This window comes from Nomascus leucogenys, chromosome 22a (assembly GCF_006542625.1).
Source record: "Nomascus leucogenys isolate Asia chromosome 22a, Asia_NLE_v1, whole genome shotgun sequence".
NCBI lineage: Eukaryota > Metazoa > Chordata > Mammalia > Primates > Hylobatidae > Nomascus > Nomascus leucogenys.
This window is the reverse complement of record NC_044402.1, coordinates 78678752-78703955: the sequence shown is the minus strand read 5'-3', so window position 1 is coordinate 78703955 and position 25204 is coordinate 78678752. Positions and strand designations below refer to the sequence as shown.

The 25204-nt window shown below is 40.0% G+C and overlaps 1 protein-coding gene across 4 annotated transcripts in view; it reads right to left on the bottom strand.

The window, feature by feature from the left end:
- The window catches only part of OSBPL6 (oxysterol binding protein like 6), a 209065-nt gene that overhangs the window by 108229 nt on the left and 75632 nt on the right, over nucleotides 1-25204 (bottom strand). For all 4 annotated transcript variants that reach the window (XM_030802339.1, XM_030802340.1, XM_030802341.1 and 1 more), the window contains exon 2: nucleotides 3879-4073. The gene's annotated coding sequence lies outside the window, so the exon portion shown is untranslated. The remainder of the gene's footprint in view (nucleotides 1-3878; nucleotides 4074-25204) is intronic.

The window sequence follows — 25204 nt, the reverse complement described above, 5'->3', positions numbered from 1 at the left end:
AAAAGAAAACAAAACAAAAATCAACAGAAGAAAAAAGTCTTAATAAAGAAAAAACGTCCCTGGCCGGGCATGGTGGCTCACGCCTGTAAACCCAGCACTTCAGGAGGCCAAGGCGGGTGGATCACTTGAGGTCAGGAGTTCAAGACCAGCCTGGCCAACATGGTGAAACCCCATGTCTACTGAAAATATAAAAAATTAGCTGGGCGTGGTGGCGGGCGCCTGTAATCCCAACTACTTGGGAGGCCGAGGCAGGAGAATCACATGAACTCAGGAGGCAGAGGTTGCAGTGAGCTGAGATCGCGCCATTGCAGTCCAGCCTAGACAACAAGAGCGAAACTACCTCTCAAAAAATTAAAAATAAAAAAAAAGTCTCTTTTCCCTACTATTTATATATGAAAACCTTCATATGAAGAGGATACTCCTTTTTTTTCCCCACTTAGTTACTTATACAGTTATACATACTTTTACTGGATATGTATTCAAGGTACAATTTATTTTTCAGAAGTGGTCTAAATCTTTCAGGTGTTTGGGCGACTCATTTTTCTAAAACCTCACCAAACAGATTGTGAAGGACAATGCACAGGCGAGAGCTGGCCTGGGGCACAGCCCTTCTCTCTGGACAAAGAATCTTCTCTTGTCCCTCCTTTGTTCCCATTCTTTTCAACAGGCAAGAAAGAAGTTTTAGGGTCTCACTCCTTTTCCCTGGAGAGAGGAGGTGGCTACTGGCCTGCTACTTCCTCTGGGTCCCTCAGCTCTTCAGATTAGGTGCTCCTTGAGCAGAAGAGACCCCCTTCAACCTGAGGGAAAGCACAGGACAGGAAGAAACAGGGCAGGTGAAATGGTGTCTGCACTGCCAATTCCTGCTTGCTATTCTCTCCATTTCCACTACTCCAGGGGGAAGTCTCATGACCCAAAAATGATAAAAGGGAGCCAATGGCAGCTTCCTCACCATGTCAGGGTTGAATACTCTTTCTCCTCTTCCAGTTTTTACCTAACCATGTTATTTTTGCTCACTGGTTAGTTTTACTTAAAAAAAAAAAAAATTCAACCTGTTTTATATGTCAACAATGGCTCCTAAGCCCTCCCTACAGTTTTTCCCCGATTTCCCCATTTTTTCAGTCTTGGTTGTCACTTCCTCAGGGAGTTAAAGGAAATGGAATGTGGAGCTGATAATAGGAACTCCAAGAAAACAGGATAAGGAGGTTTTCTGAAAGCATTTCTGAGTGTACATGCACACACACTCTTTAATTTCTGTGACCAAAGAAATAAAAGCAAACAAATTTCTTTCTTATTTTTGAGGGGGTTAGATGGGGGGAGATAGGCTCTATGAATCTAGCAAACAAAATTCATGTAGAAAATGAGGTATCAATCACCTGAATTTCCCCTTCAAAAAAGAGTTTAGTTTCCTTCTCCTATAGTCAAGTCACAACTCAGCAAATGTGTGGAAACAAATTTTCAGATACTTTATTTCCATGAACTCAAATGTGATACTCAAAGGGACTCATGCACGATTTCACCTCTGCATGTGGTCAAGTATTGCGAGATCCTAGGCAATGCCGATCTAACAGAATCTATGAGATGGAGCAAAGTAATGCAGGCAGAAGGACACTAAGATACTCAAAATAAAAATCCCACCCATTGGCCTTCTTTCCTATGTGCCTCAACATTTAAAAATGGATACCAATCAAGAAGAGATTTACAATGTGTCTGATGTATCTAGGGGGGAAAAACGGATACCCTGTGGCCTAAAATCTGCTTAAGTAACAGGCATTACCAGTTGGACTCTAAATGCATTATGGGAAAATATCTGTAAATCTTATTTTTTAGTAAAATAATTTTTTTTTTTAAAAAAAGAAGAACTACCGTTTTAGGAGTATGTCAGTTTCCCCACGTTGAGTTTAGCTAATGCAGGCACAGAAATGCTATGCCCATAAGGACCCTATGATTTGAAATGCTTCCATGGTTAAAGTATTTTATTACCATATAAACATTTGGTTCAATATCAAATTGACAGAAACATTACTGAATGAATTTCATTTAGCAACAATATATAGCAATCAAAGACGAGGAAAGACAAGTTTGTGAGTAACTACAACTCACTGTGATGGAGGTATGTCTAACTCTGATGGCAAGATTTCTCAATGCTAAAAGTTCTGCACATATAGAGGGCATAGCATTACTGCTCTCTGAGTCGCCCTGGTGTCCAGATGAGTGAGGGCCTAGAAAATGGACTCTAAATCCCTACAAGGGTCATTCAAAAAGAAGGCTACTTGGTGAATCAGTTTACCTCCCTGGAACCAAAACAGTCAGATCAGGCAACTGAACTCTTAGGTCATGAAAAACCAGACCCTGAGATGACACCCTCCACATCTGGAAAAAATGATGCAGAGCACATCACTATGAAAATTAGATCTCCTTAAGCCCATGGCCTGAAACATCTTATCTTTGAAAAGTCTTCTTACTTCATAGGTAAGCCTGGCTGGCAAGTGTCAGCTTCTCAAAGCTCATATATTTTATATAAAATAATACATGCTAAAATAATGGCAGAGGATAAATATTAATAGAATGTTATGTTAAAGTACATAGAAGTGACTTCATATACAGAGAGCAGAATAAATTGATGCTTAAAGCAGGACTCTTGAACTCAAAAGCCTACATGTCCCAGGCAGGTGCCATAATCTGTAAGATTGGTTTGGTTAAATATTTAGGGAATGCAAAATACTAGCAAAATACAGTCACTGGGATAGTAACAAGACCAGATTTTCAATCTTCCAAGAGAAACCAGATATCTGATCTATCTGATTTTTATGTGAAGTTTCCAGATTTTCAAATGTTGGCAATTAATTTTCTTATAAAAAAATTTTTACAGGTTAAAAAATGTTAGTAAAAACTTTGGCCTATAGGCTACTTCTTTGCAAGCTCTAATCTAAAATGCACTTTTAAACAATGCAGTAATAAACAGAAAGGTTCTCATATAACAATGATTACACTAAATTACTGAGCCTTGGTTTCTGCTCTACCAAGAGGAACCAGTCCACACTAGGAAAGGGTGGGAGTGGCATCAGGATACAAAAGAAACTTTCCTCAAATCATATATGTCTGAATTATCATCACCACTACCACCGCCATCCCTGTGCCCATGATGGCAAATAAGGTTTGAGCAGAGGATGTGCAGCTTGTAAAAAGCTCCCGAAGATGATTAATGCCACAAACTTCCACCCTGGAGATGGCTGACCTTGAAGAAATAGAAAGCTTTGGATAACTGGGAGGGTGCAGCTAAGTGGTGACGACCACAAACTCAGTAGGCCTAAGATACCAAATAGTATATATCAAGGGGCTCTAAAATAATAACTGCAAATATCAAGGATGACAAGGAGACCACAGAAAGTATTGCTAGTACCACATTAGCCATTTCAGTCTCATGAGCAAAAAGAAAAGTTGACTGTCTCATTGTTTACTATGGAAGATTACAAAAACTGGATGCATTTTAAGAATGTGTACTTGTAGTCAAATGTGGGTTTGTGGATATATGTATAAAGAAAGCAAGGAAAACATTTTGGCTATTTTAAGGTTCAGGTCTGCATGTTCATTGCTCAAGAAGGGAAAAGCAGTATCATATTTCCACATGATGCCAGACTACATACAGAAAACAGAAAATGGTTACCAAATATTTTCACATTTTTCTACTTCCTATCCTTAAAACAGAACTTTTTATTATGAGGATTATGACATATTATTTTAAGATCTGACATACAAATAAGAGATATAAAGAAACACCTTCCTGTGACTTTGTGGTGTCTCACTAATCTTTTGGTATTATTAAGCGCTGCCTAACCTAACCCTGCTTTTGGTTTTAAGCTTGTGTTCTTCTAACTCACCTTGCACCTTGGAGTCAAAGTCTTCCAAGTCAGCTTTATGGTCAAGGCTGTTTCACAGTGATTTATCCTCAGATGCCTGCAGCTTTTCTCCTTGGGGCACAATATGTCTTTGACCTTGCTGGGGCTATCTGGGTAAATTACAGGGGTGGCTCCTTAATATTCTTCTGTTGCTGTTTTCCCAGCAAGTGGCAGAACCTGAAAAAGAGAGATTACAGTCATATAGTACATCTTTACAGAACTTCGGTGAGCCTCTCACGGGGACTGCCTATGGCCAATCAGAAAATCCCTCCCAATTTGTCTTTTGAAGAGGAAGTTCATATGGGTACGTGCCTCAGCTTTTTATCTCCTTTGTTCAGTTTTATGTAACCTCAAAGACGTAACCACTGACCTTCTCAGTAATCAGTAACATTCATAATTTACATCTTACCCAGAGCTTGGATTATGAAAACTCTCAAGTGATATAGCAAATATTTCCTAAAAGGGGACAAAATATATTTTCCAGGACCACATTTAGCCCTCCAATTAAATATAAACCTCAACAGCGCTTTTTTGTTTGTTTTTTGTTTTGTTTTGTTTTGAGACAGAGTCTCGCTGCAATGCCCAGGGTGGAGCAAAATGGCGTGATCTTGGCTCACTGTAACCTCTGCCTCCTGGGTTCAAGTGATTCTCCTGCCTCAGCCTCCTGAGTAGCTGGGATTACAGGCACACACCATCATGCCCAGCTAATTTTTTTTAATTTTTAGTAGAGATGGAGTTTCACCATGTTGGCCAGGCTGGTCTCGAACTCCTGACCTCAGATGATCTGCCTGCCTTGGCCTCCCAAAGTGCTGGGATTACAGGCTGAGCCACCATGCCCAGCCCAATAGAGTTTTTAAAAATAGTAAGTATGAAGTGGTTTCATCACACATGCACATAGATGTACAATCTCTAGTGCCCTGACGAAAACGCATGAACAGTCTCTAATTTGCCGTAGAAGAAGAGAACTGTGGCCAAACTCCTAGAACCATCCTCTAGCAAGAAGAATGGACTCTATACATACAAAGAATATAGTTTTTAACTTGACATAATTTCTCAGAAAGCAAAGAAACAGTATGCTATGGCTTGGATATAGTTTGGCCTCACCAAGTCTCATGTTGAAATGTGATCCCCAGTGGTGAAGGTGAGGCCTGGTGGGAGGTGTCTGGGTCACAGGAGCGGATCCCACATGAATAGCTTGGTGCCATTCTGAGGGGTGAATTCTCACTTTTATATCCCACAAGAACTGATTGCTGAAAAAGAACCTGGGACTCCTTTTCTCTCTCTCTCTTGCATCCTCTGTCACCATGTGATCTCTGCATAACAGCTCCCCTTCACCTTCTGCCACGAATGGAAGCAGCCTGAGGCCCTCACCAGAAGCAGATGCTAGCACCGTGCTTCTTGTACAGCCTGCAGAACCATGAGCCAAATAAACCTCTTTTCTTTACAAATTACCCACCCTCAGGTATTCCTTTATGACAACACAAATGGACTAAAACACAGTATTTTTACAGGAGAATAAATAAATCCATCATAAGATAAGAGAAAAATGTGACAAGTAATCCAAAGTAGAAGTTACTCTCTGATCCTGAAACATGACAGACGTTTTTTTCCTTCCAGCCATAAACCTCTCTAGCAGGCTCCTTTATTCACAAGCCAGCTTTAAAAATCACTCCCTGGGTTTGACTTCTTTTTCAAGCCTATCCTTTCACTCTGTTTTAGTTTTCCTTTTTTTTTTTTTTTTTACTTATTGAGAACAGGAAAAATGCACACACAAGCACGTGTATACATACATACATATTCTAAGACTACAACTTACTGAAACTGCAAAAGATTTATGTTCAGCCAGCATCCAATGCCATGATTGCCCCCTTAAGTACCATCTTTCTGCAAAAGTTTTTGTTCTAACTCCCCTTCCACTTTTTAAATAAAATTTTTTAAAAAATTCTACCGTGTTGTAAGACAATTCCGTGTACCTTGTAAGTCCTGAGTAAAATTTAATTGTTGATTATGATGATGACCTTGAATACTAAGGCTAAGGTCCATCAGAATTCTTTTTGTATGCTCAGCATTTTTATTTTCTGCACACACTACTCAGTCTATGCTCTTTAATTTCATTCAATTATAGGCAGATGGAATATGAATTGTCAGCTATAGAAACTCCCCTAGCAGGCCAGGCGCAGTGGCTCACACCTGTAATCCCAGCACTTTGGGAGGCCAAGGTGGGTGAATCACCTGAGGTCAGGAGAGCGAGACCAGCTTGGCCAACACGGTGAAACCCCATCTCTACTAAAAATACAAAAAATTAGCTGGGCATGGTGGCAGGCGCCTATAATCCCAGCTACTTAGGAGGCTGAGGCAGGAGAATCGCTTGAACCCGGGAGGTAGAAGTTGAAGTGAGCTGAGATCATGCCATTGCAGTCCAGCCTTGGCAACAAGAGCAAAACCCTGTCTAAAAACAAAAAACAAAAAGAAAAACAGAAACTCCCTTAGCCATCTCTTCCTTCCTCCGTCCTATGATGAACTCTGCCAAGCTTTGGAAACAGAGAAGACACTGATAAAGAGAAAAAAGAAAAGGCATGCTAAAGAGTACCCTGTGCTATCCTGCAGCTCTTTTTGCCCACTCACCCCCGTTCTTCTGTCCTAGTCTGATTCTCCACAAGTTCTTACCATTCTAAAATACCAAGTGGGAAGGTAAACCAGAAGAGAGGACCAAGGGGGTAAGATTAAGGCTTCCTTTCCTTCCCGCTGTTTCCTCCACTAAGCAGCAGCAGAGGGGAGGAATAAGACAGGTTGAATCTCACTAACCATACCTAAGGAATTCCTCTGCCCTCTCCCATCACATCACATATGCTGTGTGTGTGTGTCCTTGGCTAGCTGCCTATGTAAATAAAACCTTAGCCCAAGGAGCATCCATCTACTTCCTTCTTCTTTTGCTATAGTCTTTGCCAATACTCAAAATCCAGCTCAAAACTGCAACTCCCAACTCCTTCACTGATCTTTCCAGTTAGGAAGAAGAAGCTGCTCAGTACTTTTGGTCAGTTCTATTTGTGTCAGGCTGTCCTGGTTTTACAGTTTTATGTGTGAACTGTGTCTCCCATACCAGACTGTGTGTACTCTGGGAAGCAGGGACCGGACCTTAATTCTGTGCAAACAATTTTTTTCCTTTTAAGTTCTGGGGTACATGTGCAGGATGTACATGTTTGTTACATAGGTAAATGTGTGCCATGGTGGTTTGCTGCACCTATCAACCCATCACCTAGGTATTAAGCCCCACATGCATTAGCTATTTCTCCTAATGCTCTCCCACCCACCACCCCCCTCACCACAGACCCCAGTGTGTGTTGTTCCCCTCCCTGTGTCCATGTGTTCTCATTGCTCAGCTCCCACTTATAAGTGAGAACATGCAGTGCTTAGTTTTCTGTTCCTGTGTTAGTTTGCTGAGGATAATGGCTTCTACCTCTGTCCATGTCCCTGCAAAGGACATGATCAAATACAGACACATAGACCAATGGGACAGCACAGAAAATAAGACTGCACGTCGACAACTATGGGATCTCTGACAAACGTGACAAAAACAAGCAATGGAGAAAGGATTCCCTATTTAATAAACGATGCTGGTAGAACTGGCTAGCCATATGCAGAAAATTGAAACTGGACCCCTTCCTTACACCTTATACAAAAATTAACTCAAGGCAGATTAAAGACTTAAATGTAAAACCTAAAACTATAAAAACCCTAGAAGAAAGTCTAGGCAATACCATTCAGGACATAGGTACGGGCAAAGATTTCATGAGGAAAATGTCAAAAGCGGCCGGGCATGGTGGCTCACACCTGTAATCCCAGCACTTTGGGAGGACGAGGCAGGTGGATCACCTGAGGTCAGGCGTTTGAGATCAGACTGGCCAACATGGGAAAACCCTGTCTCTACTAAAAAATACAAAAATTAGCCAGGTGTGGTGGCGCATGCCTGTAATCCCAGCTACTCGGGAGGCTGAGGCAGAATTGCTTGAACCTGGGAGGCGGAGGTTTCAGTGAGCCTAGATCATGCCATTGCACTCCAACCTGGGCAACAGAGTAAGACTCCAACTCAAAAAAAAAAAAAAAAAAGTAAAAAGCAATTGCAACAAAAGCAAAAATTGACAAATGAGATCTAATTAAACTAAAGAGTTTCTGCACAGAAAAAGAAACTATCATCAGAGCAAACAGACAACCTATACACTGGGAGAAAATTTTTGCAATCTATCCATCTCTGACAAAGGTCTAATAACCAGAGTCTACAAGGAACTTAAACGAATTTATGAGAAACAAGCAAACAACCCCATTAAAAATTGGGCAAAGGATATGAATAGACACTTCTCAAAAGAAGACATTTATGCAGCCCTGCACACAATTTTTAACTCTCACACTTACTGTTAGAGTTTAAAATAGAAATTTACAAGGTTTTGACTCACATGTATTCTGTAAGAAACTAATCTATTATTGTCCGTTTTGCTATTAAATGCACGAAAGTGTATATTTTCACACAATGCATAAAATGTCAAAGAACAGAGGTTTTGGCTTGTTCTGCAACCATAATTAATGTTCATGTGAATATTCTGTACAACCTTCAAAAAGACAACCGAGATGAAGTGTAGTACCCGCTATAACCTCCAGGGGGACTGAGTACTCTGAGTTAAAAATTACCACCACACTATTAACACATGGTATCATCTCTGATAGTTACTTAAGCCAAAAATATTAGAAACATTTGTCTTAATTCAGCTTCAAAAGCTTGATTAGGACATACAGGTTTATATAGTCACATTCTAGGTGACACATATTATTTTAGAAAGCCAGAGTTCACTGAGTGGCAATTCAACCTCATTTTATTTTATTTAATTTTATATTTTTTAAATTTTTTTGAGACAGATCTCACTCTATTGCCAGGCTGGAGTACAGTGGTGCCATCTCAGCTCACTGCAACCTCCACCTCCCGGGTTCAAGCAATTATCCTGCCTCAGCCTCCCGAGTAGCTGGGACTACAGGTGTGTGCCACCACACCCAGCTAATTTTTGTATTTTTAGTAGAGACAGAGTTTCACCATGTTGGCCAGGATTGTCTAGATCTCTTGACTTCGTGATCCACTCGCCTCGGCCTCCCAAAGTGCTGGGATTCCAGGTGTGAGCTACCGCGCCTGTCCCAACCTCATTGCAATTAAGAAATTTCACTGGGTCTTGTTTTACCTTGCACATAAACTGCGTGCAGGGCAGAAGTCCAAAGGTGATAAATGTATAAAGTTCAAGCCTGATTACTGCTTGTGACAAAGTACATTGAAGATTAATTCTTAAAGCCACACTAAGAAATACCCTAGTTAAGAAATATACTCAGAGATAGGAAGATTGGTTCTTTTAAAAAGTATAACCAAAATTGACGTGCATGTGTGTGTGTGCATGCACACACGTGCACACACATGCATTTTCTTTTCATACAGCACATCTGGTTTTAACTGAAACACATTCACAATAGGAATCATGTTCTATTTAAACATATCCTCTGTAGATCAAAAAGGATGCTAACATTATCTTTCTAAATCATTAATAAGTAAAAGTTGTAAAGGTTGAAAAGGTTGATTTAAACAAAATTTCCCACACTAACCAGTACTAGCCAGTGGGCATCTCTGGAAAATCTCATTCAGGAGAGTTTAGTGACTTGGCAATGGTTCCTTCTGAATGGCTCATTCAGGAAGCAAATGATCCATTATCTTTGCAACAGAATTTTCCTTTAAGCTATGTGACTAATCCTCCCACAGCCTGGGTTTTGCCCACATGCTCTAGTCTAGTGCATTCTCCACACATTCCTCTCCTTTCTTATTCAAGCCCACCAGAAACCAAGATGTAGTCTACCAAAGATTAGATTGTCCCATGCAGCTACTAAGTAAATGCATATAATGCAAAATGGAGACAAGATTAAGCAAACCCCAGCACTCTGTACAATAATAAAGAATTCCTAAAATAGTAAAGACAACCAGAAGAGTTATCTATGTAATCTAGATAGCAAAGTCTATTTCATACCAAAAACAAGAAATGAGACACTTTTGATCATTTTCTCACATATGTGGGCCATGGTTTTATTTCAATGCTCACACCATTTCTACAAAGAAGGATTGGTCTTAATTTAGGGTTCAACATTCTAAATTGCTTTTCTAGAAATCTGTAGCCCAATACACAGTACAACACCTTTTTTTATTATCTTGCTTACTTGCCTATTGTCACCACTAACTTCATTAGTGAAAAGATAATCGTTTTGCTTTTTTCCACTGGCAGCAATGTTTAGACAAGAAATTGATTTTTCTTTTCCTACCTATGAAAGTTCCAAGTTCACTGAGGGTATCTAAGTCTCCAGAGAATATAGTTTAAGGGCCACAATCCAATAGGTTTAATGGAAACAGGTTGTGCTGGGGTAACTTCCTGAAGATGAAATATACAAATTTCAGTCATTCTTACCTAGTAACTACTGTGGCTTTCTTGTTAATGAGTAAAGAGCAAAAGACATTTAACCTCAGAAAAGTATCTTATCTCATTAATGCTACTACATATCAAAGAAGTTAAAATTCACAAGCTGAAATATCATATCAGAGTTTTCATATCCACCACTAAGTATTGATTGATTAATCCACAACAGTAAGTCAATTATGTAGTTATTATATATAAACATCAAAACCAGACACTAAAGAGGATCTAGAAATGTAACAATCAACAAAAACCAGACTCTTGCCCTTAAGAAATTTAGAGGGCTCAAAGCCCTAGATAACAGGAAAAGGTATGTAAATAATCTTTTTAAGTTACAAAAGCAAAATATGTGCTATGAATATTGATGGCATGAAAATAATAATTCTAGCTTGGCATTTGTGGGTAGGGTGGGAATCAGATCAGAAGAAGTTCCTCAAAAGAGGAAGCATTTGAAAGATGAGTAGATCAGGCAGAAAATGGACATGCAGGGATGAATAAAGGACATTTCAAACAGTGAGAAAAGTATATGAAAATCAAGAGACGGGAAAGTGTAGTCTGTAGTTCAGAGCTCAGAGCTTAGGGGACAAAGGAGGAGAGTAGAGGAGGGGAAGCCAGAGAAAAGGTTTGAAACAGCGTGGAAGGTCTCAAATGCTGGTGAGAGATTGAATTTCACTGTGTGGGCTGTAAAGAACAGGAGCGAAGTTCAGAACAGGAGAGCCATGTGATCATACTTCAGGGAGGGGGATCCAGCCGCAGAACAAACGGGAGGAAAAAGACAAGAGAGAACCTCAGAAGATCAGATGGGAGGATGAAGCAACCTGGTAGAGTGGAAACAGGAGGGGACAAACCAAGAACTAACAGTGGACAAGACAGAAGGTGAACCTAGACAGCCTCATGTGTTTCTTGCCTTAGCAAAATAATCAGTGAGAAATAAAACATTCATTATTTTTCAGAAACATGATCAGAGTATAACAAGATATTTTATTTATTAATGCTAATAAACCATATACCCTAATAAACTAATTTGCTCAAGACAAACACAATTTTCTCAGTCTATCACAGTTCTACCATTTAGCCAATTTTTTCAGATTTTTTTGTTTGCATATAACTTAGATCTAATTGACATTATTTCTCTGAGGGTAGGGAATGTGTTTTCTTTCTTCAAAATTCAAAAGCCAAGCACAGGAAGGACTTGACATTTATTAACCATTCAAAGATTTTTTTCCCCCAAATTAAAGAGTATTGTTAATGCTGACAAAAATTCAGATGACTGATCATACAGCTAAGAATTCTGAGTAGAGGCTATTTAAAGGAATCTGCAATTTTATTATTCCCTTGACAACATCTGTGCAAAATCCAAAGAATAAATATTACAGAAACCACTCAACGGTTCTATTATTCAGTTGAATAAAATTGGATAAAAAGTAATAACTCCATTAATTCTAAAGCACTATAAACATGCTTAGGACACACCCTAATCTTCTGAAAGGAGTATGCTCTAAAGAAAGAGTTAGCAAACTTTCTGTAAAGGTCCAGATCAGTAAATATTTTAGATTTTGTGCAATCCCTTGATGAAACTACTCAACTCCGCTGCTGTGCCAGGAAAGGAGCCACAGACAACATATAAACAAATAAATATGGCTGTGTTCCAGCAAAACCTTACTTATAAAAAAGTGGTGGGCACCTACTATAGTTTGCTGACTCTTGCCTAGCAGAGAATCCAGCTGTGGTGGCTTGATATGGTTTCATTGTTCTTGCTCCTCAATGCACATAACTCTGATGAAGTGACTTAAAAAATTATTGTGAGAAAATGGGCTCCAAAAAAAAAAAAAAAAAAAAAAAAAACTCTTCCAGTGGAGTAATAAAAGGGAAAACAAAATGAAGAGGTTCTGAGGAAGCAATGGATTCATGGAGACAAAGAGAAGTTCAGGGAAACTTATAAAGAAGAATGTAAAGGCCAGGAGTGGTGGCTTACGCCTGTAATCCCAACACTTTGGGAGGCCGATGTGGGTGGATCACTTGAGGTCAGGAGTTCGAGACCAGCCTGGGCAATATGGTGAAACCTTGTCTCTACTAAAAGTACAAAAATTAGCTGGGTGTGGTGGTGCACACCTGTAATCCCAGTTACTTGGGAGGTTGAGGCAGGAGAATCACTTGAACCTGGCAGGCAGAGATTGCAGTGAGCCAAGATCATGCCACTGCACTCTAGCCTGGGCAACAGAGTGAGCCTCCATCTCAAAAAAAATAAAATAAAATAAAATTTGATGATCTCTCAGATTACTGCTAAAACAGTTCAACATTTATTCTAAGTAGAAATATTTTAAAATGTGACTCATGAAACCATTTCAGGGGATATTCCAACCAATGCCCAAATGCTCATTGAGAGAAAACTTCAGGGAAAGCTTAAACTATCATATAAAAATATTTAAGAAATGCATGAATCTTGACAGAATATTTGCATGAGAGAGGCCTAGGGAATTGGTAAATTTATGAAAGTCTCAGATCATATTTCCCTCATGAATTATGATGATCGTACTATATTTACTTGATACAGCAGGGGGAAAGTAGAAAATCCTATCATCAAAGCTTACTAATCTATATTTAAATATTTAAAAGAGTTAAAAAACTATCTTAACTCAATTACATTTGCTTAACGATGCTACTGCTAATTTACCATTGAAAGTGACTTACTAGCTCTGTGACCTCGTGAAAATTACTTTACTTCTCTGTGCCTCGGGTTCCTCATCTGGAAAAAGTAGCTCTTTCACTGAATTGCCTAAGGATTAAGCAAATTAATGCATGTAAAGTGTTCATAACAGTCCAGGCATACGGAAGTGCTCAAATGCTATGCTGCTGCTGCTGCTGCTCCCCCAAGTCTCTTCTCCGCAAGTCAGCTTTACTGGTTCCTCTTTTTTTTTTTTTTTTTGCCCGTTTTTTTCCTCCGTTTGGCTTCTGGGTGACCTTGTCTCACTTTGAGGCCTTAAACCTACCATTTGCTGGAGACTACTCAATCAGTCTCCTCAATGCTGACCTCTTTTTCAGATTGCATTTCCAATTTCCTACTGTCCATTCCATTGCAATATATCAAGGGCACCTGAAACTCAGTGTGTTCAAAAATCAAACCTATTATTATTATTATTATTATTATTATTATTATTATTATTGAGACAGAGTCTCACTCACTCTCAGGCTGGAGTACAGTGGTGCAATCTTGGCTCACTGCAACCTCCGGCTTCCGGGTTCAAGAGATTCTCCTGCCTCTGCCTCGTGAGTAGTTGGGATTACAGGCGCCCACCACAATGCCCAGCTAATTTTTGTAGTTTTAGTAGAGATGGGGTTTCACTATGTTGGCCAGGCTAACCTCAAACTCCTGACCTCAAGTGACCCACCCGCCTCAGCCTCCCAAAGCGCTGGGATTACAGGTGTGAGCCACCGTGCCCAGCCCCATTATCTTTCTACCCTTGCCCCTTTTCCTTTCCTTATATTTCCTTAGTTAGTGACATCACTATATATCCTTAAATCATGCTAGAAAATAGTTATTTTTCCATTACCATTTCATTTCTCCACTCCCAATCATTATCTCCTCCAGGTCATCTTTCATTGTCATCGGAGTTATCTTTCTTAAAACATAGATTTGATCATGTTATCCTCTTGCTCAATTACTCTCTATTGCTTGGGGAAAAGATCTATGGACCTAGGAGTGCGCTTCAGAGACTCTGGAAAGTGTCTGAAATTGGATACAAAAATTTCTGTGTCTTTGATTTAAAAAAAAAAAAAATCATGGTCCTAGAGGACAATTTTTAAACTGCTCAGCAGGGTACAATCTGAAGTTTAAGTTGCATCCTAGTCACACTCCTATATCTGAAACATACTGTTGAGTGGACAACAAAAGAGATGTAAATATATTTTTGGTGTCTGGATATTGTAATATTGGTTTGAAATTTCTTAAATTCAAAGTTTCACCTTATAGAGAATACATAGTTATAAATATGTAGACATACATTGTGTTTACTTAATTAAATCTAGGGACACCCTTACTGGTGTCCCTGGATTTGAATGAGATCAATAGTAAAGACCGAAGGCCTAACGGCCTAGGTTCAAACCCTGGCTCAGTCAATTACCAGTAATGTGACCTTGGGCGAGTTACATAGCTTCTGTTCCATAATCTGTGAAGATGGAGAGAGTAACAGTACCTGCCTTTTGAGATTATTCTGAGGATTAAATTGGTTTATTATGTACAGTTTATTTATTAGTTTATTTATGTATAGCACTTAAGACTACATAACTGCTTGGTATTATTATAATTATTTATTGAAAGCCAAGACTCAAGTTTGCAAGAGATAATCACAGAGCAAAAAAATATTGACCTTGCCCACATAAGCCTCAAGCTTTAATCAACTGAGTTAATTAGCCAGAGAATACTAACAAAGATGGCCTTTTTCACTAATGTTTTTATCAATTGAAAAGTGTTTCAAGCCTATCTGATAAAATTCTTTTACTAGCTTGCAATAACTAAAAACATCAGCTCAGAATATTTCCAAGGCACACTATAGGTACACTAAAATAATTACTTTGAATAGAAAAAAGCCAGAGCTGCTCTTTCCTGGGCAGCAAATCAATGGGAATCTCATTGCTTACCACGTGCCCAATGTAAAGGGAAAATGCTAAGTAGGAAATTGGGAAGAAAGATAAAGGAGCTCAATGACTCAGCTTTCAAACAAGCTGGTGTCTTGTTTGCCAGAGATAATGGGCTATTAGGCATTATCAACACCCACCTGGCCAAGAAAAAAAGCTGTGAAATGTAGATCTCAATATCAGCAAATCTATGGACAAATCAAAATAAGTGTATGCTGTATGCCTTAGCTGACTTTCTCTGAGTGATATGGTTATGCGATGTATTTGGGGCTGCCTCTGTTTAAAATTTTCAGCCAAAAAATGCTATTTTCACCCATATTATAAATATTGCAGTTGCATAAACAGTAGTATTTGTTCCCCAACAAACTGCTAAAAGGATCACTTTACTGTTTATTAATGGCATAATAATCAGACCTTAGGTTAAAATACTTTTAATTTACTTGTTTACTTTTTTTTTTGAAACGGGGTCTCACTTTGTCACCCAGGCTGGAGTGCAGTGGCACAATCTGAGCTCACTGCAACCTCCACCTCCCAGGCTCAAGCAATCCTCCCACCTCAGCCTCCCGAGTAGCTGGGAATACAGGCATGCGCCACCATGCCTGGCTATTTTTTGTAGAGATGGGGTTTCACCATGTTGTCCAGGCTGGTCTCAAACTGTGAAGCTCAAGTGATTCACCTGCCTTGGCCTCCCAAAGTGTTGGGACTACAGGCATGTGCCACAGCACCCGGCCATATTAAAATACTTAAGTTAATACTGAAATTAGAGAAAGAGAGAATAAAGCCGAAATTCCTTAGCCTACTATTAAAGAGCCTCCATGATCTCACCTCAATTAACTTTCCACCTTCCTCTTCCAGGATATACTTATTGAAATCTTCAAGCAAATGAAATGTCTTGCAATTCCCCCAATCATACTCACTCTTTACCCACTCTGTGCATTTCCTCTATCTAGAACAGTCTCCTCATTACATCTCCAAAGTCTAAATCCCATCCTTTTCAGGCCCTGTCTGGATGACAAGAAGCCATTCTCTGTGGCTCAGTGGAATTATCCAGGATCTTAACTTTCATAACTTTCACTCAGCACCTATGGGAATTTCCTCAGCCCATCTTGATCAAAGTTATTGACACATGTCTTTTATTTTCAAGACTGGATGCTCTCTGAGGGCAATATCTACAACTGCTCCATCTTTGTAAGCCCACCTGCACCATGTGCACTTATGCCCATGGCAGGTGCTCGTGCTTTTTGCTACAGTATGAAAGAAGGATGCTAAAGTGTGCTAAAGCTCAAGTGACTGATCGTTTAAATCAAATGGACAAGTACCTGCACTCAGACAAGTTTTGCTGAAGAAAGACTTCAGTTAAAAAGATATGCAATGAAACTTGTTTTCTTGTGAAGCAAACTCAGAGAGGAGAATTGTAATGCTACTCCCAGGGCATTTACCGACTAGTGATCTGCCAACAGCTACTAACAGTGGTGCATTAAAAGCTTCCTTCCCATTGATGTAACTGATAATATACTTCCAAGTTAGATAAATCATAAGATAGCTGATCCTGTCTTTCCCTGCTGCAAACTTAAAATGCTGTTTGCCTCTGGGGCCTTGGATCAAGAGCTCTCAAGACCTGCGTATACAGTGATCATTTCAATCATCATCTCTAATATGCCTTCAACACTAAATATCCAAGTACCAAAATGCAAAAATTACAGAATCTGATACATAACAGAACCCACAAGTGCCAAGACAGGGAAAGATTAACAAAAGTATATCCAAACATCAGCAGTCTGATACTACTTGGGCAGAAGTTGACAAGTCCTAACATGGCACTTGGCAGTAACTGAAACGCTTTTTGGATCGCCGAGTAGAGGCTGACTTCACGCTTACATGAAGCTCCAGGGCTGTGCTGAACAGCAAGTTCTTGCCAGACCACTGGACAGCTGCCCACTGTCTGCAGTCCTGTTTTCACAGATGACATTTCTCTGGCTACTCAGTTCAAAAACTGTTACATAAATGAGTTTTGATATTCACTCTTGGACAAAAGTAATTTTCCTAAGCTTCAAATCCTGAAAGAACAAACTAAGTCCTAAACCAGATGAAAGAACAGACTTTTATAGAACTATCTTGACTAAGTTGTGCTAATGGGAAATTTTCTGTTGGGTCCTCTATCTGGTAGGGCTTCCATATCAATGACATCTGGAACATTCAGTCTAGAATATCGTGTTTCTAGTATCTATTGGATTACTGGAATGGCAACTGAATCCTTGGGCACGGAGCAGGAGATTCTAAGCATTTTAATTGAGTCAGTCTTTAAAATAACTATTATGTATATTCTTTAAAGTATAAACATGTTTGTCACATGCAAATTGAGGTCAAAATAATGTTTAAATTAATAAATTAGGTGAACACTGTTATTAGCACTGCCATAAATTACATAGTTTTTGAAATGATAAAATAGACCCTCAATAAGTCTAAGGTTTGTATAATCTGTATCATTTTTCATATATAGCTTTACTGAATAACCCTGGCTGAACTTCTCTTTTTTGTTTTATTTTGTTTTTATGCAAAAACAAAACATTGTTAAGCAGCTGAATTTCTCTTTGAGTCAGTTCTTCAGTCTCCCAGTCTGCTTTGAGGGAATTATTTCAAGCTGCCCCATTTCTTAGGCCTCTTGCTGTATCTCTCTTCATCTGGATTTCCATTTGGTTTCCACAGTGATTTGTTTGCTCATTAGAGCACAACAAAATTTAACAACTAAATCAGGCATATTAGCATTCTTATGACTAAAGCTTCCTGTATTTAAATAGATGGTATTGTCAGTAAAATTGAAATAAATTTTAAAACGCCGAGACAGTGAACAATACCATCCATTACAATTCAAAGCTGTTCTTCTGGAAATATAATTTGATGTCATAGGCTGATTTAAAAAAAACTGGATAGGGCAAACAAGGTAGACTATGATTTCCTTGAAATTGAGAGCTTCCTTGGGGCACAAGTGGAAGTCTGTGGTACTGTGTAAAGATAACATAGGCTTCTGAGTTAAACAGGCTTAATTCCAATCCCGGTGTTGATGTTTTCTAACTTTGAAGCCCTGGGCAGTTTACTCAGCCTATCTGAGCCTCTATTTCCTCATCTGCAAAATGGGGATTTGACCTGATAAAACCTAGTTCAAGTTACTTTTGAGATTACAGGTAAGGTGTTCGGGGCCTAGTACTGTAAACTGTCTAACACAGATCAACTAATACTAGGTTAACATTTTTCTTTTTCAAAACCAAGACCAATGGATTATTCTAACACCTCTATATACATCATACTTTCTTCACACTAAAAAATTGCCATCTCTGGGAGAAATTACATCCCCAAGTGATTAAAACATTCATATCAAACATCCAACTTTTGTGAGGCTCACAGAAATAAAGACCATGAATTTAGAAGTTCAAAGCACCACAAAGAATAGGCAGCTGTCATGCAGTGAGTGGCTAACAGCCCCGTGTCTGGAACCATGTCGGTTCACATTCCTACTCTGCCACCCTCTAACTGCGTGACGCTGGGAAAGGTATGCCTCCTCTCTGTTCCTTGGTTTCCCTATCTGTGAAATGTGGCTACTAAGAGAGTGTCCACTTCACAGAGTTGTAATGAGAATTAAACAACACTGCCTGGTACATAGGAAGTGCTCAACGTTACCTTTTATTATCATTAAAGCAGTTTTGCCCAAAAGTCACATTGCACATATTTCCAGATTCAAATCATTCATAGTCATGCTTTATGATTCTCCCTGTTTATCCCTCTCCACACAAAAAGAAAATAAGAGGTCATCTTTGATATGGCAGCCAAATTGAAGAGTTTCTTGGAAATTTCTTGGAAACTGCCTGATTGCTGTTCTCCATGGTGCAGACCTGTCCTGAGCCTACCCCCAACCCTGCTGCAGGGGTCCTGTCACAGGCTCCCTCTTTACTACTGGGCAGTCCGCAAATCTGGCCTACTCAGGGAGCAAAGAGAGGCTGTGGCCACTAACCCGAACCTGGACCAGACAGTGTGTTATCATCCGCCCTGCCTGACATTCTGCAGCAATAGTAAAGTAAAAGTTATCGGCACAGAGCAGACTCTCTATTAAGCTGGGATGAATGACATGAAGCTGGCAAGTGATAAAGATGGGAGCTTTGATCTCCATAAAGGTCAGAATTCAGTAACTGGCTGCCACTATGCTTTTCCTATATTTGCCTTCCTAAGTGATGGCCCTACCTCAGGATCCACTTGAATACTGACCGAATGCCTATATTGTGCCTGGCCCTGAGCATGTGGCAGTGGGAAATCAGATACTATTCCTGCTCTCTGGAGCTTACTCTGTAATATAACAAGGGCCTGGAAGGGAGAGGCAAGATTTGGAGTCTGGAAATATGAGTAATGCTAACATTGGGAAAAATTCATTCCCTCCCTCCCTTGGGTTGCAATAACCAGAGTCTTTATACATTTTAAATGAACTCTACTGACATCTACAAAACAGTTAAGGATCCATATTTAAATTACATTACATTGCTTTTGGGAACATGAATTGGTATGACTACTTTAGAAAAATGTCTGGCAACATCTCCTAAAGGTACGAATACTCTATGACCCAGCAATTCCACGTTATATACCCAAGAGAAGTGAGTGTTTATGCCCATTAAAAGACAAATTGTTCATAGTAGCTTTACAAACGTTCATAGTAGTCCCAAACTTAAACTAACCCAAACGTCCATTAACAACAGAATATTGTGGGAGCTTCCAGGTTGGCAAACACAATGAGGTCCTGGAAGAGTGACACACCGAAGGGGGGCACAGAAGCTCTACATGCCCTCCTGGCCCGTCCCCTCATGTCCTGCCCTATACCTCTCTTCTGTCTGGCTGTTTCTCAATTGTATCCTTTATAATAAACTGGTAAATGGTATTAAAGAAGAGTTAAATGAGCAGAGAGCTATACCCTGGCCTGCCAGTACTGACACACAGGAGAACAAGAGCTATGCAAAGCAATATGGACCAATCGAAAAAGCATACCCTCAGCACAAACACAAAGTTGCAGATTGAAGCTCAGTGCACATACAATCATGCAGGAAGCACTGGAAGCCATCTTAGGACAATGGGGCAAAAAGTCCGAAGATGGATGCCAATATGCTCAGGATGGAGGAAAAAATGGGCAGGGGTGTCACTTGCTGCCATCTCCGAGCCCTACCAACCCAGATGTGAACCTGCCTCAATGCTCTGGCTATAAGGAGGAATAAATGTCTCTATTTTGTGGAGAAAAAAAAAAAAAAGACAGAGAGACAAAATATAGAATATTGTGGAATAGTCATATGATGAAATAATAAACAAATGAAAAAAATGAATGATTCATGCAACAGCATGCAACAACATGGATGAATTTCAACGTAAGAGAGGACCATTGTATAATTCCATTTATATGAAGTTCAAAGACAGGTTGCACTGATGTGTGGTGACAGCAATCAGAATGGCATTCCAAGGGGAGTATGGACTGAAGAAGTCATGAGAGAACCATCCAACGTGCTAGAAATGCTCTATACCTTCATCTGGAGGTGGTTTTGTGTATCCGTATAGATATAAAAAATAATCATAGTTACATTTAAGATGTGTGTACTTTACTATAATTATACCTTTTAGAAAATTTAAATAAGGGCCAGGTGCAGTGGTTCACGCCTATAATCCTAGCACTTTGGGAGGCCGAGGCGGGCGGATCACCTGAGGTCAGGAGTTCGAGATCAGCCTGGTCAACATGGAGAAATCCTGTTTCTACTAAAAATACAAAAATTAGCCGGGCCTGGCGGCGGGTGCCTGTAATCCCAGCTACTCGGGAGACTGAGGGAGGAGAATCGCTTGAACCTGGGAGGCAGAGGTTGCAGTGAGCCAAGATCACATCATTGCACTCTAGCCTGGGCAACAAGAGTGAAACTCCATCTCAAAAAAAAAAAAAAGAAAAAAGAAAATTTAAATAATCTAAAAGCACCATATTTACTTTAAAACGTTTAGTGCCCTCCAGCCTTGAATCAGTCATTCACTCACTCATTCATTCATGCCAATATTTACTCAACACCTACCACTATGGTAAGCACTGCAAGCCCACCATGCATGGTCTTCATCATTAGGAAGTATGGATATTAGCGGAGAAAATCACTTCACTGATAGCGTCATTCATTTGGCAATAAATGACCAACTACTTTCTGACACCTCATCTGTTCTCTTTTTTTTTTGCAATTATTTGACATTTTATATGTTGCTTATATTTACAGCTGGTCTCAATTTAAAATGTAAATTATTTGGTTGTTCCAAACTTTTCTATGCTGTTAAATGCCTAGTGCAGTATCTTATACACAGCAGGCATGTGACAATTTCACATTTAACCGGTTACATCACAGTACTTTTCTTGACCTCAAGTTTTCTGGCCAATGTTCTTTACTCTGGGTTTTCACTTTTCTCTGCCCCTGATGAAACCTGAAAATCACTTACTAGAATAATATATAGCTTATACTTACATATATCCTACAATGAGAGTATTAGATGTAGCTTTTGTTACTTTCAGTTTTCTTTTCATCCTATGATAGAGCTTAAGAGTATGGGAGAGAGGTGAAGTGGGGAAGGTAAAGACATAATAGACTCATGTCATTGAAGAAAATGATAAACCTTTTTTTTTTTTTTTGAGATGGAGTTTCACTCTGTCACCCAGGCTGGAGTGCAGTGGCAAGATCTCAGCTCATTGCAACCTCCACCTCCCGGGTTGAAGCAATTCTCCTGCCTCAGCCTCCTGAGTAGCTGGGACTACACACGCATGCCACCATGCCCGGCTAATTTTTGTATTTTTAGTAGAGACAGGGTTTCACCATGTTGGCTAGGCTGGTCTTGAACTCCTGACCCCAGGTGACCCACCTGCCTTGGCCTCCCAAACTGCTGGGATTACAGGCATGAGCTACCACGTCTGGCCTAAACCTTGTTTTGACAGTTTGCAGTGCATTGGCAAAAACAAAAATAGCCATGTCTCTCTGGCTCTCCTCCCCACACCGCTCAAGACCCCACTGACACCATCTGTATCAACATGTCCAGAAAACACCCTTGTGAATGACACAGAGAGCTCCAGTCTTATCTACCTCCTAGTAGTTTTTTAAGTGCAACTTTTCTAAGGGTCACTAATGAGGAAAAGATTTAAAAGTACCAGGAAAAAGCTTGGACCCCACAATCGAATGTGGTTAACAATAGTAATAATTGTGCTTACAAATGGGGGCAAGTTGAAAGAACTTTGAATTGCTTTAGTTTCATAATTTTCTTTTCTGTGGTCTTGTTGCACATAGTGATTCTTGAAGCCACCTGTCATCACTGGAGTGAAGAGACTGTGAGGGGTGGTGCTCTGAAGTCTCAACCTAGCTCCATGTGTTAAGGCTTTGTGTTCATGTTCCTGCTGACCTACAGGATCCAAGCAACTGAGTACCATCTGCTCCCTCACAAGAGCCATGCCCACCTTACAGAAGGAGTAAGCTGATCAACCACAAGCCCAGTGGCTTCTGTGGTAGAGCATGCTGACATAACAGAATTGGCTTCTGTTTGGTTCTTTCACTGTTCAAAGAGAGAATCCCAAATGCCACAGGATTTCACTTTCCATCCTCTTCTGAGACACCAGCTCACTGTATCATCCTGGGTGCAATCACTGTAAGTCATACTCTAAGTTGTAATAGGTCAATAAACAGCTGAATGCTTAGTGTTATCCTACAAAAATCAGAAACACACATATATGGGGCTCCAATAGTTCACGGGGCTCACTGTGGTCTTCTCGCGATTGAGACCAGAATCCCCAACAGGCCCTGTGAATCTCAGTGTGATCTGCCCTTGCTTCCTTCCTTGCCTCATCCCACACCATGTTACTCATCCTCTTAATTCCTAAAGCACATTCTGTTTCCTTGCCCCCAAAAACACTTCTTTCCCTTTCCTTAGCATCTAGTTAATCCCAATTCAGCCTAACCGTCAGTTCCCTGGGGAAGTATTCTCTGATCTTGCAGGCTGGGCCGGATCTCTCTGCTTTGCAGTCTCATAGCACCTGCATTTTTGTTTTAGCATTTATCACAGTTTGCAATTAGAGATTTCTGTGATTTTTTTCAGACATATGTTTTACCCACTAGTCTGCAAGTTTCTCAAAGCTACATGATGCTCAATAAATATCTGTAGAACAAAGTGGGGAGGGAAGGACAAAAGGAAGGAAAGAAAAAAGGTAGAAGTGGAAAGGGGAGCGAGAGAGAAAGAAAATAAAAACCAAAGTTTATGAAGGTAGTGCCTGCTTCAGTCTTGTCAGATTTAGGCTAGTGACAGGGCCTAAATCCAACTCAGATTAGACTCCCCACCAAAAGGCTGCCATGCTTCCAAGAGCTGGGATAAATCTTCCCACTTAAAGCCACTACAAAAAAGAACCAGTAACCTCTAATACGCTGAGGGACAATTATTCAGTACTGAAACTGGAACTTGGAAAACAGCATGAATAAATTAAAGTATCCAGCTGGCACGCTGGCCCATACCTGTAATCCTAACACTTTGGGAGGCTAAGGCAGGAGGATCACTTGAGCTCAGGAGTTTGAGACCAGACTGGGCAATATAGGGAGATCCTGTCTCTACAAAAAATAAAAATAAGTTAGCCAGGCCTGATAGCATGCACCTGTGGTTCCAGCTACTTAGGAACTTAAGGTGGGAGGATCACTACAGCCCAGAAGGTTGAGGCTACAGTGAGCCATGACTGCACCACCGTACTCCAGCCTGGGTGACAGAGCAAGATGCTATCTCAAAAAAACAAAACAAAACAAAAGTCTCATCTGGGCCAGGGGAAGTGACTTATGCCTATAATCCTAGCACTTTGGGAGGCCAAGGCAGGAGGACTGCTTGAGACCAGGAGTTAAAGACCAGCCAGCACAACATACCAACATAGCAAGATCTCATCCCTAAAAAAAGTAAAAAAAAAAAAAAAATCAGCCAGTACTAGCTACTCAGGAGGCTGAGGCAGGAGGATTGCTTGAGCCCAGGAGTTGGAGACTGCAGAGGGCTATGATCACACCATTGCACTCTAGCCTAGGCAAAAGAGCAAGACTCTGTCTCTAAAGAAAAAAAAATGTATCCTGGTATCCTATGCAAACTTTTTGGGTGGTGTTTAGTCATTTTATAGAAACACACATGAATTTTTAATAAGATAACAATTAGTACAAAATCCTAAAAAAGTAAAATATTTAAAAAGTCACTGTGCCCCACTGATAATACTCTTGAGTTTTCACATTCCCTTTGAGGTCTATACAAATGATTCCCAATGTAAGGGCTAGGGACCCATTGGAGAATATGCAATTGTAAGGGGCCTGAAAATACACACACAGAGGAAGTATTGCCTGCAGACTGAATACGTTAAAACCCGATTATTACCATGTTGAAGACCAGGAAATTTTGTATGTTGAAAAAGGTCCTCATTCTCCAAATAGTTCAAAGCTATGCAATTTAGAAATTAGTTATAATTGGTCCTGTTTCCCAGCACAAATGTTAGAGGTCCTCTTGTGAAATGGGCCCTTATCACTCTGTCTGAGTCAAAATTGTTTTCAACCTCATTAGGGAACTCATGAGACATGCAAGGTGCTGCAGTGCCTAATCTAGTGCTTAGAGGAATATGGTCAATTTTCAGGAGTTAACATTTCTGAATTGCTATAAGGTCTTTAAAGGAGATGATGCCATAAAAAGCCACAGTGTTAGTGTGATAATGATCAGTTTGGACATTTATATGAGAGAATGATGCTTCAAATCAAGTAATTTCAAGGGACTTAATTTACTTTTTTTTTCATGTTTTATGGGTTTTACTTTTTCCTGGTTAGATAATTTTCAGAACTGAGTGATATAACTGAAAGACATTACCGGACAAAGCAATTGACATTCACCAAGGAAAGTAGGGTAGTGTCCCATATCACAGCCCCATTGTGGGTGACAAGGAAGGGAGACCCCGCCACTAGACAGCTCCCTGAGCTTCATGTTAACATGCCACAGTCCTCTCTGTTGTAAATGTGGGCTATAAGTGACTAAAAGCACTGGCCAAACAGCAGAAAGAAGAAGCTTCAGGGATCCTGAGGCAGCTTTAAATTTATCATTACCATTTTAGAAAATACTGAGAATTTTCTGTTTCACCTGTGTACACACACA